This window comes from Hyla sarda, chromosome 1 (assembly GCF_029499605.1).
Source record: "Hyla sarda isolate aHylSar1 chromosome 1, aHylSar1.hap1, whole genome shotgun sequence".
Classification (NCBI taxonomy): Eukaryota; Metazoa; Chordata; class Amphibia; order Anura; family Hylidae; genus Hyla; species Hyla sarda.
This window is the reverse complement of record NC_079189.1, coordinates 316332507-316347577: the sequence shown is the minus strand read 5'-3', so window position 1 is coordinate 316347577 and position 15071 is coordinate 316332507. Positions and strand designations below refer to the sequence as shown.

The 15071-nt window shown below is 43.1% G+C and overlaps 3 pseudogenes; all 3 read right to left on the bottom strand.

The window, feature by feature from the left end:
- Window positions 1–1675: 1675 nt before the first annotated feature.
- LOC130343376 (U2 spliceosomal RNA) lies at window positions 1676–1854 on the bottom strand (annotated as a pseudogene).
- Window positions 1855–8507: 6653 nt separating this feature from the next.
- On the bottom strand, window positions 8508–8686 carry LOC130343325 (U2 spliceosomal RNA; annotated as a pseudogene).
- Window positions 8687–10223: 1537 nt separating this feature from the next.
- LOC130344662 (U2 spliceosomal RNA) lies at window positions 10224–10315 on the bottom strand (annotated as a pseudogene).
- Between the last annotated feature and the right edge of the window lie 4756 nt (window positions 10316–15071).

Genomic DNA, 15071 nt, shown 5'->3' with positions numbered 1-15071 from the left:
CGCTCGCTTACTCTCATGTCTTGCTCGCTCTCATATCTGGCTCACTCACTTTCATATCTGTCTTGCTCGCTTGCTCTCATGTCTGGCTGGCTTGCTCGCTTTCATACCTGGCTTGCTCGCTCTCATATCTGGCTTGCTTGCTTGCTCTCATATCTGGCTCGCTCGCTTGCTCTCATATCTGGCTTGCTCGCTTGCTCTCATATCTGGCTCGCTTGCTTGCTCTCTTGTCTGTTTCGCTCTCTTATCTGGCTCGCTCGCACATCTGGCTCGCTCGCTCTCACATCTGGCTCGCTTGCTTGCTCTCATATCTGGCTCGCTTGCTCTCTTGTCTTGCTCGCTCTCTTATCTGGCTCGCTCACTCGCATATCTGGCTCTCTCTCTCTCTTTTTCTGTCTCGCAGTCACCCGCCAGTACGCACAGCAGACCCTAAACCCATATCATTATTGCCAAGCAGGAAGATGGGAGTCCATTTCACTCTGATGGAGCATTTTTAAATGCAATCCATAACCTGGCTTTGGCAGGAACCCTTCTTACTCCTCCTACTTGCATGTGATACTGGGTTTAGGATCTGCATAGGAAACACACACACACACAAGCACACACTTACCTGTGTTGCCTGCCGACGCCTCCTTGGCTGTCCCCAAACAGTATAAAACCAACAGCCACGGGAAGCTGTAAGGATAGAGGACATACCTGCATCCTATTGGACTCACTTGTCTTGGTTAAATCCAGCTTATTTGACAACCTCTGGTGCTGCTGCTTCTGCTCATCGCAGTGCTGCTTCTGACAAGGCTGTTCTTTGGTGGGCCTAGGCGACATCACAATCTCCATGGTTACTGGCCATGCCAGTGGTATTGAGAAGCATATCACAGTGCTAAGGGTCCTGGATGCAACAATCTTTCAATGGGGAATAGACGCGCTGAGTTTGTCAAGTGCACCCATGTTTGCAACTCCATCAATACACACATATGTATGTATGTATGTGTATCTATCTATCTCTCTCTCTCTCTCTATATATATATATATATATATATATATATATTTATTTATTTATTTATTTATTTATTTTTTTTTTTTTAAATATATACATATATATAGAGAGAGAGATGGAAATACGTTTTTAAACATGTTTTCCCCTTTTTTTTACCTTTTTTTTTATTTTATTTTTTTCCTTTCCATGTTTTTATTCTTTCCTCCTTCTTTCCTATGCTGCTGCTTCTTATTTTTCTTCTTCTTCTTCAGACCCTATCATTGCACTATTGCTTATTCAATACCACCAGCAGATGGAGACACTATATTGCAACATTAGTTGTGAGCAGCAGTTTGTACAAACAAATGCCTCATAGCTGATGTCCTATCCATTATTGCAATGGATGGCTGGCTGGCAACATTTGTTTTTATCATTCCAATACCACAGAACCAATGCATGGTCAATCAACAGCAATGACACACCTGGGTGAACAGCAAGGAGACCCCCATGTCAATTAACAAGATTCAACACCCACTACCTGAAAGACAGCTACCTATCATGTCATGTCCAACCTGCACAGGTGTGCTGGTTGCTGAGCTTATTCAATTAAAGAGGACATTCAGCAGCAGCAGCAGCAGTCCTGTGGCTGGTCGCTCCAACAGGGGCCAGACACAAGCGGCTACACCTATTGTCTTTTGCCTGCAGTAAGGGCCCACTGGACTAGCCAGCAAGCAGCAGCAAATAAACAGGTAATCTTTCTTTCCAACACTGAAACCTGGTGGTGCACTTAATATATGGTACCAGATAGGGGACGTATCAGATATTAAACTGATAAAAACAGACACTACATTTGATCTCAGCTAAAAGGAAGGACAAGAAGCGATAACTGTGAAAGGGGCGGAACCAACGCTGTCCCCTTCACATGCACTATCACTACTTGTAGGAAGGGAGGCTGGCTGGCAGCCTCCCATACACACTCTGGCTGGGTGGCAGTCACCCACCAGTACACACAGCAGACCCTAAACCCATATCATTATTGCTAAGCAGGAAGATGGGAGTCCATTTCACTCTGATGGAGCATTTTTAAATGCAATCCATAACCTGGTTTTGGTAGGAGCCCTTCTTACTCCTCCTACTTGCATGTGATACTGGGTTTAGGATCTGCATAGGAAACACACACACACACAAGCACACACTTACCTGTGTTGCCTGCCGACGCCTCCTTGGCTGTCCCCAAACGGTATAAAACCAACAGCCACGGGAAGCTGTAAGGATAGAGGACATACCTGCATCCTATTGGACTCACTTGTCTTGGTTAAATCCAGCTTATTTGACAACCTATGGTGCTGCTGCTTCTGCTCATGGCAGTGCTGCTTCTGACAAGGCTGTTCTTTGGTGGGCCTAGGCGACATCACAATCTCCATGGTTACATACACAACAAAGGTGAGATGTTGTTTACACCTGGCCATGCCAGTGGTATTGAGTAGCATATCACAGTGCTAAGGGTCCTGGATGCAACAATCTTTCATTGGGGAATAGCCGCGCTGAGTTTGTCAAGTGCACCCATGTTTGCAACTCCATCAATACACACATATGTATGTATGTATGTATGTATGTATGTGTATCTATCTATCTCTATATATATTTATCTATATCTCTCTTTCTCTCTCTCCCTCTATATATATTTTTTTTTCTTTTAAATACATATATATATATATATATATATATATATATAGAGAGAGAGAGAGAGAGAGAGAGAGAGAGAGAGAGAGAGAGAGAGAGAGAGAGAGATGGAAATACGTTTTTAACCCCTTCCCGCCATTGGACGTATGCATACGTCCAGGCGAACTACACGTTCGCGCAAATGGACCTATTCATACGTCCAAGCGATCTCCTGCTCTGCCACGGGCAGCGTTGGAGATCGCCGCCGGGACTCAGCTGTCAATCACAGCCGGAGTCCCACCACAGCTGCCGGGGCCGCCATCGCGCCAGTCCCGGCAGCATTAACCCCATAGATGCCGTGATCAATTCTGATCTGGTGTTTGTCCAAGACACCCTCGATCCACCTGAAGAGATCGGAGTGAGGTGGCACTCTATTGATCGGCGGAGCAACCGACCAATAGCAGACTGGGGGCGGGGGGGTTAAAGTTCGGTTCCCCCCCCACTATGCCCACCCATCGGTGTCCGGGCACAGCGGGGGGAACCGTGTAGTAGCGGCGGCGGCGGTCACTTACCCGGCGGCGGAGCTCCAGATGACGGCAGCGGCTGTGATCATGGCGGCGGTGGAGGCCTAGCAACATCTGCAGGGCAACAGTTTGGAGAGTGGTCTCTAAACTGTGGCCCTCCAGATGTTGCAAAACTACAATTTCCACCATGCCTTGACAGCTGTATGCTGTGTTGGCATGCTGGGATTTGTAGTTTTGCAAGATGGGGTTCAGGCTAGAGATCACTGACAGTGGTCTCTAAACTGTAGCCCTCCAGATGTTACAAAACTACAACACCCAGCATGCCCAGACAGCAGTTTGCTGTCTTAGCATGCTGAGATTTGTAGTTTTGCAACATCTGGAGGGCCACAGTTTAGAGACCACTGTCAGTGATCTCCAGCCTGAACCCCTCTAAATCTTGCAAAACTACAACTCCCAGCATTCAGGAACAACAAAAGGCTGTCTCGGCATGCTGGGAGTTGTACTTGCGTGCCTCCAGCTGTTGCATAACTATCTCCCAGCATTCCCTTTGGCAATCAGTACATGCTGAGAGTTGTACATGCTGAGAGTTGTAGCTCCGCAACAGCTGGAGGAACACTGGTTGGGAAATACCGAGTTAGGTAATAGGTTCTATTACCTAACTCAGTATTTTCCAACCAGTGTGCCTCCAGCTATTGCAAAACTACAACTCCCAGCATGCACGTTCTGTCAGTGCATGCTGGGAGTTGTAGTTTTGACCCCCCCCCCCTCCCATGTGAATGTACAGGTTACATTCACACTGGCGGCGGATTACAGTGAGTTCCCCGCTTCAAGTTTGAGCTGCGGCAAATTTTCCGCCGCAGCTCAAACTCCTAGCGGGAGACTCAGTGTAATCCTCTGCCAGTGTGAATGTAACCTAAAAACACTACACTACACTAACACAAAATAAAGAGTAAAACACTACATATACACACGTACACAGCCCCCCCTTCCCCCCCAATAAAAATGAAAAACGTATCCTACAGCAGTGTTTCCAAAACGGAGCCTCCAGCTGTTGCAAAACAAAAACTCCCAGCATTTCCGGACGGCCATTGACTGTCCAAGCATGCTGGGAGTTTTGCAACAGCTGGAGGCACCCTGTTTGGGAATCACTGGCTTAGAATACCCCCATGTCCACCCCTATGCAAATCCCTAATTTAGGCCTCAAATACGCATGGCGCTCTCTCACTTTGGAGCCCTGTCGTATTTCAAGGCAACGGTTTAGGGCCACGTATGGGGTATCGCCGTACTCGGGAGAAATTGCCTAACAAATTTTTGGGGCTTTTACCCCTTATGAAAAGGTAAAGTTGGGGTCTACACCAGCATGTTAGTGTAAAAAAAAACATTTTTGTACACTAACATACTGTTGTTGCCCCATACTTTAAAATTTCACAAGCGGTAAAAGAAAAAAAGCCTCCAAAATTTGTAACGCAATTTCTCCTGAGTACGGAGATACCCCATATGTGGGCGCAAAGTGTTCTGCGGGCGCACAACAAGGCTCAGAAGGGAGAGTGCACCATGTACATTTGAGGTCTAAATTGGTGATTTGCACAGGGGTGGCTGATTTTACAGTGGTTCTGACATCAGCGCAAAACAATAAATACCCACATGTGACCCCATTTTGGAAACTACACATCTCAGGGAATGCAACAAGGGGTATAGTGAGCATTTACACCCCACTGGTGTCTGACAGATCTTTGAAACAGGGGTCTGTGAAAATGAAAAATAAAATGTTTAATTTGCACAGCCCACTTTTCCAAAGATCCGTCAAATGCCAGTGGGGTGTAAATTCTCACTGCACCCCTTATTACATTCCGTGAGGGGTGTAGTTTTAAAAATGGGGTCACATGTGGGGGGTTCCACTGTTCTGGCACCACGGGGGGCTTTGTAAATGCACATGGCCAAATTCTCTCTCCAAAAGCTCAATGATGCTCCTTCTCTTCTGAGCATTGTAGTTCGCCCCCAGTGCACTTCACGTCCACATAATGGGTATTTCCATACTCAGAAGAGATGGGGTTACAAATTTTGGGGGGTATTTTCTGCTATTATCCATTGTAAAAATAAAAAATTTAGGGGAAAACAAGCATTTTAGTGTAAAAAAAACAATTTTCTTTTTACATATGCAAAAGTCGAGAAACACCTGTGGGGTATTAAGGTTCACTTTACCCCTTGTTACGTTCCCCAAGGGGTCTAGTTTCCAAAATGGTATGCCATGTGTTTTTTTTTGCTGTCCTTGCACCATAGGGGCTTCCTAAATGCGACATGCCCCCCGAGCAAAATTCACTCTCAAAAAGCCAAATATGACTCCTTCTCTTCTGAGCATTGTAGGTCGCCCGTAGTGCACTTCAGGTCAACTTATGGAGTACCTCCATACTCAGAAGAGATGGGGTTACACATTTTGGGGGGTATTTTCTGCTATTAACCCTTGCAAAAATGTGAAATTTGTTTTTTTTTACATATGCAAAAGTCGTGAAACACATGTGGGGTATTAAGGCTCACTTAATTCCTTGTTACGTTCCTCAAGGGGTCTAGTTTCCAAAATGGTATGCCATGTGTTTTTGTTTTTTTTGCTGTTTTGGCACCATAGGGGCTTCCTAAATGCAACATGCCCCCCAAAAACCATTTCAGAAAAACGTACTCTCCAAAATCTCCTTCGCTTCTGAGCCCTCTACTGCACCCGCCGAACAATTTACATAGACATATGAGGTATGAGCTTACTCGAGAGATATTGGGCTACAAATTCAAGTATAAATTTTATCCTTTTACCCCTTGTAAAAATTCAAAATTTGGGTCTACAAGAACATGCAAGTGTAAAAAATGAAGATTTTGAATTTTCTCCTTCACTTTGCTGCTTTTCCTGTGAAACACCTAAAGGGTTAAAACACTTACTGAATGTCATTTTGAATACTTTGGGGGTGCAGTTTTTATAATGGGGTCATTTATGGGGTATTTCTAATATGAAGACCCTTCAAAACCACTTCAAACCTGAACTGGTCCATGAAAAATAGCGAGTTTGAAAATTTTGTGAAAAATTGTAAAACTGCTGCTGAACTTTGAAGCCCTCTGGTGTCTTCCAAAAGTAAAAACATGTCAATTTTATGATGCAATTATAAAGTAGACATATTGTATATGTGAATTCAACAAAAAAAATATTTGGAATATCCATTTTCCTTACAAGCAGAGAGCTTCAAAGTTAGAAAAATGCTAAATTTTAAATTTTTTAATCAAATTTGGGGATTTTTCACCAAGAAAGGATGCAAGTTACCACAAAAATTTTCCACTATGTTAAAGTAGAATATGTCACGAAAAAACTACCTCGGAATCAGATTGATAAGTAATAGCATTCCAGAGTTATTAATGTTTAAAGTGACAGTGGTCAGATGTGCAAAAAAGGGCTATGTCCTAGAGGTGAAAACGGGTTGTGTCCTTAACCCCTTAAGGACTCAGCCCATTTTGGCCTTAAGGACTCAGACAATTTAATTTTTACGTTTTCATTTTTTCCTCCTCGCCTTCTAAAAATCATAACTCTTTTATATTTTCATCCACAGACTAGTATGAGGGCTTGTTTTTTGCGCGACCAGTTGTCCTTTGTAATGACATCACTCATTATATCATAAAATGTATGGCGCAACCAAAAAACACTATTTTTGTGGGGAAATTAAAACGAAAAACGCAATTTTGCTAATTTTGGAAGGTTTTGTTTTCACGCCGTACAATTTCTGGTAAAAATGACATGTGCTCTTTATTCTGAGGGTCAATACGATTAAAATGATACCCATTATTATATACTTTTATATTATTGTTGCGCTTAAAAAAAATCACAAACTTTTTAACCAAATTAGTACGTTTATAATCCCTTTATTTTGATGACCTATAACTTTTTTATTTTTCCGTATAAGCGGCGGTATGGGGGCTCATTTTTTGCGCCATGATCTGTACTTTTTTTTGATACCACATTTGTATATAAAAAACTTTTAATACATTTTTTATAATTTTTTTTTAATAAAATGTATTAAAAAAGTAGGAATTTTGGACTTTTTTAATTTTTTTTCGTTCACGCCGTTCACCGTACGGGATCATTAACATTTTATTTTAATAGTTCGGACATTTACGCACGCGGGGATACCAAATATGTCTATAAAAAATGTTTTTTACGCTTTTTGGGGGTAAAATAGGAAAAAACGGACGTTTTACTTTTTTATTGGGGGAGGGGATTTTTCACTTTTTTTTTACTTTTACTTTTACATTTTTTTACATTTTTTTTTACACTTGAATAGTCCCCATAGGGGACTATTCATAGCAATACCATGATTGCTAATACTGATCTGTTCTATGTATAGGACATAGAACAGATCAGTATTATCGGTCATCTCCTGCTCTGGTCTGCTCGATCACAGACCAGAGCAGGAGACGGCGGGAGCCGCACGGAGGAAGGAGAGGGGACCTCCGTGCGGCGTTCTGAATGATCGGATCCCCGCAGCAGCGCTGCGGGCGATCCGATCGTTCATTTTAATCGCGAACTCCCGCAGATGCCGGGATCTGTATTGATCCCGGCACCTGAGGGGTTAATGGCGGACGCCCGCGAGATCGCGGGCGTCGGCCATTGCCGGCGGGTCCCTGGCTGCGATCAGCAGCCGGGATCAGCCGCGCATGACACGGGCATCGCTCCGATGCCCGCGGTTATGCTTAGGACGTAAATGTACGTCCTGGTGCGTTAAGTACCACCTCACCAGGACATACATTTACGTCCTGTGTCCTTAAGGGGTTAAGGAGTTAAACATGTTTTCACCTTTTTTTACCTTCTTTTTTTTTTCTTCTTTCCTTGATTTTATTCTTCCCTCCTTTTTTCCTATGCTGCTGATTCTTATTTTTCTTCTTCTTCTTCAGACCCTATCATTGCACTATTGCTTATTCAATACCACCAGCAGATGGAGACACTATATTGCAACATTAGTTGTGAGCAGCAGTTTGTACAAACAAATGCCTCATAGCTGATGTCCTATCCATTATTGCAATGGATAGCTGGCTGGCAACATTTGTTTTTATCATTCCAATATAACAGGAACCAATGCATGGTCAATCAACAGCAATGACACACCTGGGTGAACAGCAAGGAGACCCCCATGTCAATTAACAAGATTCAACACCCACTACTTGAAAGACAGCTACCTATCATGTCATGTCCAACCTGCACAGGTGTGCTGGTTGCTGAGCTTATTCAATTAAAGAGGACATTCAGCAGCAGCAGTCCTGTGGCTGGTCGCTCCAACAGGGGCCAGACACAAGCGGCTACACCTATTGTCTTTTGCCTGCAGTAAGGGCCCACTGGACTAGCCAGCAAGCAGCAGCAAATAAACAGGTAATCTTTCTTTCCAACACTGAAACCTGGTGGTGCACTTAATATATGGTACCAGATAGGGGACGTATCAGATATTAAACTGATAAAAACAGACACTACATTTGATCTCAGCTAAAAGGAAGGACGAGAAGCGATAACTGTGAAAGGGGCGGAACCAACGCTGTCCCCTTCACATGCACTATCACTACTTGTAGGAAGGGAGGCTGGCTGGCAGCCTCCCTTACACACTCTGGCTGGGTGGCAGTCACCCACCAGTACACACAGCAGACCCTAAACCCATATCATTATTGCTAAGCAGGAAGATGGGAGTCCATTTCACTCTGATGGAGCATTTTTAAATGCAATCCATAACCTGGTTTTGGCAGGAACCCTTCTTACTCCTCTTACTTGCATGTGATACTGGGTTTAGGATCTGCATAGGAAACACACACACACACAAGCACACACTTACCTGTGTTGCCTGCCGACGCCTCCTTGGCTGTCCCCAAACGGTATAAAACCAACAGCCACGGGAAGCTGTAAGGATAGAGGACATACCTGCATCCTATTGGTCTCACTTGTCTTGGTTAAATCCAGCTTATTTGACAACCTATGGTGCTGCTGCTTCTGGTCATGGCAGTGCTGCTTCTGACAAGGCTGTTCTTTGGTGGGCCTAGGCGACATCACAATCTCCATGGTTACATACACAACAAAGGTGAGATGTTGTTTACACCTGGCCATGCCAGTGGTATTGAGTAGCATATCATAGTGCTAAGGGTCCTGGATGCAACAATCTTTCAACGGGGAATAGCCGCGCTGAGTTTGTCAAGTGCACCCATGTTTGCAACTCCATCAATACACACATATGTATGTATGTATGCATGTGTATCTATCTATCTATCTCTATATACATTTATCTCTCTCTCTTTCTTTCTCTCTCTCTCACTATATATATATTTTTTTTTCTTTTAAATATATATATATATATATATATATATATATAGAGAGAGAGAGAGAGAGAGAGAGAGAGAGAGAGAGAGAGAGAGAGAGAGAGAGAAATAGATGGAAATACATTTTTAAACATGTTTTCACCTTTTTTTACCTTCATTTTTTTTCTTCTTTCCATGTTTTTCTTCTTTCCTCCTTTTTTCCTATGCTGCTGCTTCTTATTTTTCTTCTTCTTCTTCAGACCCTATCATTGCACTATTGCTTATTCAATACCACCAGCAGATGGAGACACTATATTGCAACATTAGTTGTGAGCAGCAGTTTGTACAAACAAATGCCTCATAGCTGATGTCCTATCCATTATTGCAATGGATGGCTGGCTGGCAACATTTGTTTTTATCATTCCAATACCACAGAACCAATGCATGGTCAATCAACAGCAATGACACACCTGGGTGAACAGCAAGGAGACCCCCATGTCAATTAACAAGATTCAACACCCACTACCTGAAAGACAGCTACCTATCATGTCATGTCCAACCTGCACAGGTGTGCTGGTTGCTGAGCTTATTCAATTAAAGAGGACATTCAGCAGCAGCAGTCCTGTGGCTGGTCGCTCCAACAGGGGCCAGACACAAGCGGCACCACCTATTGTCTTTTGCGTGCAGTAAGGGCCCACTGGACTAGCCAGCAAGCAGCTGCAGCAGCAAATAAACAGGTAATCTTTCTTTCCAACACTGAAACCTGGTGGTGCACTTAATATATGGTACCAGATAGGGGACATATCAGATATTAAACTGATAAAAACAGACACTACATTTGATCTCAGCTAGAGATGAGCAAACTTTTCAAAAATTCGATTTGGCCGATTCGCCAAATTTTTGTTTGTTCCGATCCGAATTTATTCGCGGCGAATCGATGATAAAAAAGGCTATTTCTAGCCTACATACAGCCTCTATAGGGGTATAGAACACTTTGCTGTGTCCTAAAACGCATATGGAGTGTGCTGGGGTAGTGAAATAATACTGTTATTCAGAATAGCATGCAGATTACCGGCATCGCTCTTAGAATCACTGCCGCACAGCAGCACAATGACAGAGCCTGGTGGTGGCATCAGTGTCAGGAGACCATATAGTGACTGAATGACATAGCGTGGACATGTTGGCAGCAAGAGGAGACCATTTAGTGGCTGAATGGCACAGCGTGGAGTTGGCTGATGCACTAGTACAGTACACACCAGGGCTTCACAACCCCCCCAAAAAAACAACACAATATATGACATTTTTGACAAAGATTTCTCATTGGTAGCACCCGCTATCCAAAAATGAGAAATTTCCAGACCCAGGCCCCACCTCTGCGGCATCAGTAACCCATATATTGCCTGTAGGACACAGCCTGGAGTTGGCTGATGCACCAGTACACACCACGGCTTTACAATCCCCTCTCCAAAATCAACACAATGAGAAATTTTTGTCAAAGATTTCTCATTGGTAGCACCCGCTATCCAAAAATGAGAAATTTCCAGACCCAGGCCCCACCTCTGCGGCATCAGTAACCCATATATTGCCTGTAGGACACAGCCTGGAGTTGGCTGATGCACCAGTACACACCACGGCTTCACAATCCCCTCTCCAAAATCAACACAATGAGAAATTTTTGTCAAAGATTTCTCATTGGTAGCACCCGCTATCCAAAAATTTGAAAATTCCAGAACAAGGCCCCACCCCTGTGGCATCAGTAACCCATATATTGCCTGCATGACACAGCCTGGAGTTGGCTGATGCAAGAGTACACACCAGGGCTTCACAATCCCCCCCCCCAAAAAAACAACACAATATATGAAATTTTTGTCAAAGATTTCTCATTGGTAGCACCCGCTATCCAAAAATTTGAAATTTCCAGAACCAGGTCCCACCCCTGCGGCATCAATAACCCATATATTGCCTGCATGACACAGCCTGGAGTTGGCTGATGCAAGAGTACACACCAGGGTTTCACAATCCCCCCCCCCCCCCCCCAAAATAAAAAAACAACACAATATATAACATTTTTGTCAAAGATTTCTCATTGGTTGCACCCGCTATCCAAAAATTTGAAATTTCAAGACCCAGGCCCCACCTCTGCGGCATCAGGAACCCATATATTGCCTGAAGGACACAGCCTGGAGTTGGCTGATGCACCAGTACCCACCCGGGCTTACATACTGGAGAGAGCACAGAGCTGTGAGGAAAGGAGAGCACCGCAGAGGCTGTACAACATGGGGCCTGACTAAAGTAGGTGTCTGCATATTGATGTGTATAAGTAAGTGCGTGTGGATATATATATATATATATATATATATGTAATGTGCCTGTGTGTGTGTTACTACATAAGGTATATGTAAAGTGGATGTGTGTATCTATACCAGTGTTTCCCAACTAGTGTGCCCCCAGTTATTGCAAAACTAAAACTCCCAGCATGCCTGGACAGCCAAAGGCTGTCTGGTTATGCTGGGAGTTGCAGTTTTGCAACAGCTGGAGGCTCACTGATTGGGAAAAAACAATCTATTCTATGTGTGTATGAAGCATGCATGTACAGTATGTAATGTGTGCAGTATGTGTATTGTGTGGATATAATTCATGCATGTACAGTATGTAATGTGTACAGTATGTTTGTGTGCATGATGCATGTACAGTATGTAATGTGTACAGTATGTGTGTTGTGGGGATGTACAGTATGTATTGTGTACAGTATGTATGTGTATGATGCATGTACAGTATGTAATGTGTACAGTGCGTTGTGTGTGTGTGATGCATGTACAGTATGTAATGTGTACAGTGCAATGTGTGTGTATGATACATGTACAGTATGTAATGTGTACAGTGTGTTGTGTGTATGATGCATGTACAGTATGTAATGTGTACAGTATCTTTGTGTGTGTGTATGATGCATGTACAGTATGTAATGTGTACGGTATGCGTGTGTATGATGCATGTACAGTATGTAATGTGTACAGTATGTGTGTGTATGATGCATGTACAGTATGTTATGTGTACTGTTTGTTGTGTGTGTATGATGCATGTACAGCATGTAATGTGTACAGTATCTGTGTGTATGATGCATGTACAGCATGTAATGTGTACAGTATGTATGTGTATGATGCATGTACAGTATGTAATGTGTACAGTATGTGTGTGTATGATACATGTACAGTATGTAATGTGTACTGTGTGTTGTGTGCGTATGATGCATGTACAGTATGTAATGTGTACAGTATGTGTGTGTATGATGCATGTACAGTATGTAATGTGTACAGTATATGTGTATGTATGATGCATGTACAGTATGTAATGTGTACAGTGTTTGTGTTGTGTGCATGATGCATGTACAGTATGTAATGTGTACAGTTTGTGTGTGTATGATACATGTACAGTATATAATGTGTACAGTGTGTTGTGTGTGTATGATGCATGTACATTATGTAATGTGTACAGTATGTGTGTGTATGATGCATGTACAGAATGTAATGTGTACAGTATGTGTGTATAATGCATGCGCAGTATGTAATGTGTACAGTATGTGTGTATGTATGATGCATGTACAGTATGTAATGTGCACAGTGTGTGTGTGTATGATGCATGTACAGTATGTAATGTGTACAGTATGTGTGTGTATTGTGCATGTAAAGTATGTAATGTGTACAGTGTATGTGTATGATACATGTACAGTATGTAATGTGTACAGTATGTGTGTGTGTATGATGCATGTACAGTATGTTATGTGTACAGTATGTACGGGTAATTTTTTAAAGTAATACCTTTGTGTAAGAACAAGTGCATATCCAACAGTTCACAAGACTCTATAATGCAGGACGGTGGACCACCCAAAGACATTCTTCTCAAAAATAATAAGCCACACAATGTTTGAAATTTTTTTACAAGAACTAATTCAATATGTGTGTAAGCGCATCTGTCTCCAAAAGATCAGATCACCAAAGGACTTTTTCGCCCAAAATGATGAAGCAGAGTTAATCCCTGTCCATATTTTATTTTGTTATTTTCATTAAAAAATCACACGCAACAAGCGTTCCGTTGTGTAACGATTAGCATTCTGGAAAATTCTATTTTATTACTGATAAAATTATCAGTAAATAAAAAAAAAAAACTCTACCCAAGAGTGATTAATTACCCCATACATTGCACCAGGAGCAGTCAAGAGTAGTCTTCAGCAGTACCCAAGAGGCTTTGAATGATCAATTGCGAAATCGAGCAATACCAGGTGTGTTATGCCCTCTGATTTCCGGGGCCCCAGACGCGCTCCACTGAACGGATTAGCGTGTCTCTATCTTTCATCGACCGGTGCTGGTAACCCGCTAACCCCCGGAAAGGTAAGCTGCCGCGAAGCAGGTGGTCTCCCCCGGGCACGTCTGGCTCCAGAATTTCCACTACTGCCACACCACGCTGACTGCCAACCGTGCTACCGCCTCGCTGACTCAAGGGCAACCTGCAACTCTCTTCTCCCGTTGATGAACCCCCTTCTCCTGAGATCAAGCAATAACAGGTGTGTTATGCCCTCAGATGTCCGGGGCCGCAGGTGCGCTCCACTGAACGGATTAGGGTGTGTCCATCTTTTTTTGTAGCACCCGCAATCCAAAAATTTTTAATTCCCAGACCCAGGCCCCACCTCTGCTGCATCTGGAACCCATTTATTGCCTGAAGGACAAAGCCTGGAGTTGGCTGATGCACCAGTACACACAGGGCTTCACAATCCGCCCCAAAATCAACAAAATTGAATAATTTTTTTTTTTAATTTACAACTTTGTGTAAGCACAAGCGCATATCCAACATTTCAGAATTTCAGACTCTATAAGGCAGGACGGTGGACCACCCAAAGACTTTCTTCTCAAAAATAATGAACCACACAATTTGTTGAATTAAAAAAAAAATTGAAATTCCTAGACCCAGGCCCCACCTCAGCTGCATCAGTAACCCATAGATTGCCTGAATGACACAGCCTGGAGTTGGCTGATGCACGAGTACACACCCGGGCTTCACAATCCACCCAAAAAAAACTCAAATTGTTTTGAAATTGTCTGCGCATATACAGCACTTCAGAAGACTCTATAATGCAGGACGGTGGACCACCCAAAGACATTCTTCTATAATATAATAAACCACACAATATGTTAAATTTTTTTAAATAATTGAAATTCCAAGACCAAGGCCCCACCTCTGCTGCATCAGTAACCCATATATTGCCTAACGGACACTGACTGGAGTTGACTGATGCACGAGTACACACTACACACCCATCACCCGGGCTTCACAATCCACCCCAAAAAAACGCTAAATTTTTTCGAAATTGTCTGACAAAATACCTTTTTGTTAAGACAAGCGCATATACAGCAGTTCAGAAGACTCTATAATGCAGGACGGTGGACCACCCAAAGACATTCTTCTATAATATAATAAACCACACAATATGTTCAAAGTTTTTTAAATAATTGAAATTACAAGACCAAGGCCCCACCTCTGCTGCATCACCAGCCCATATATTGCCTAAAGGTCACAGACTGGAGTTGACTGATGCACGAGTACACACTACACACCCGTCT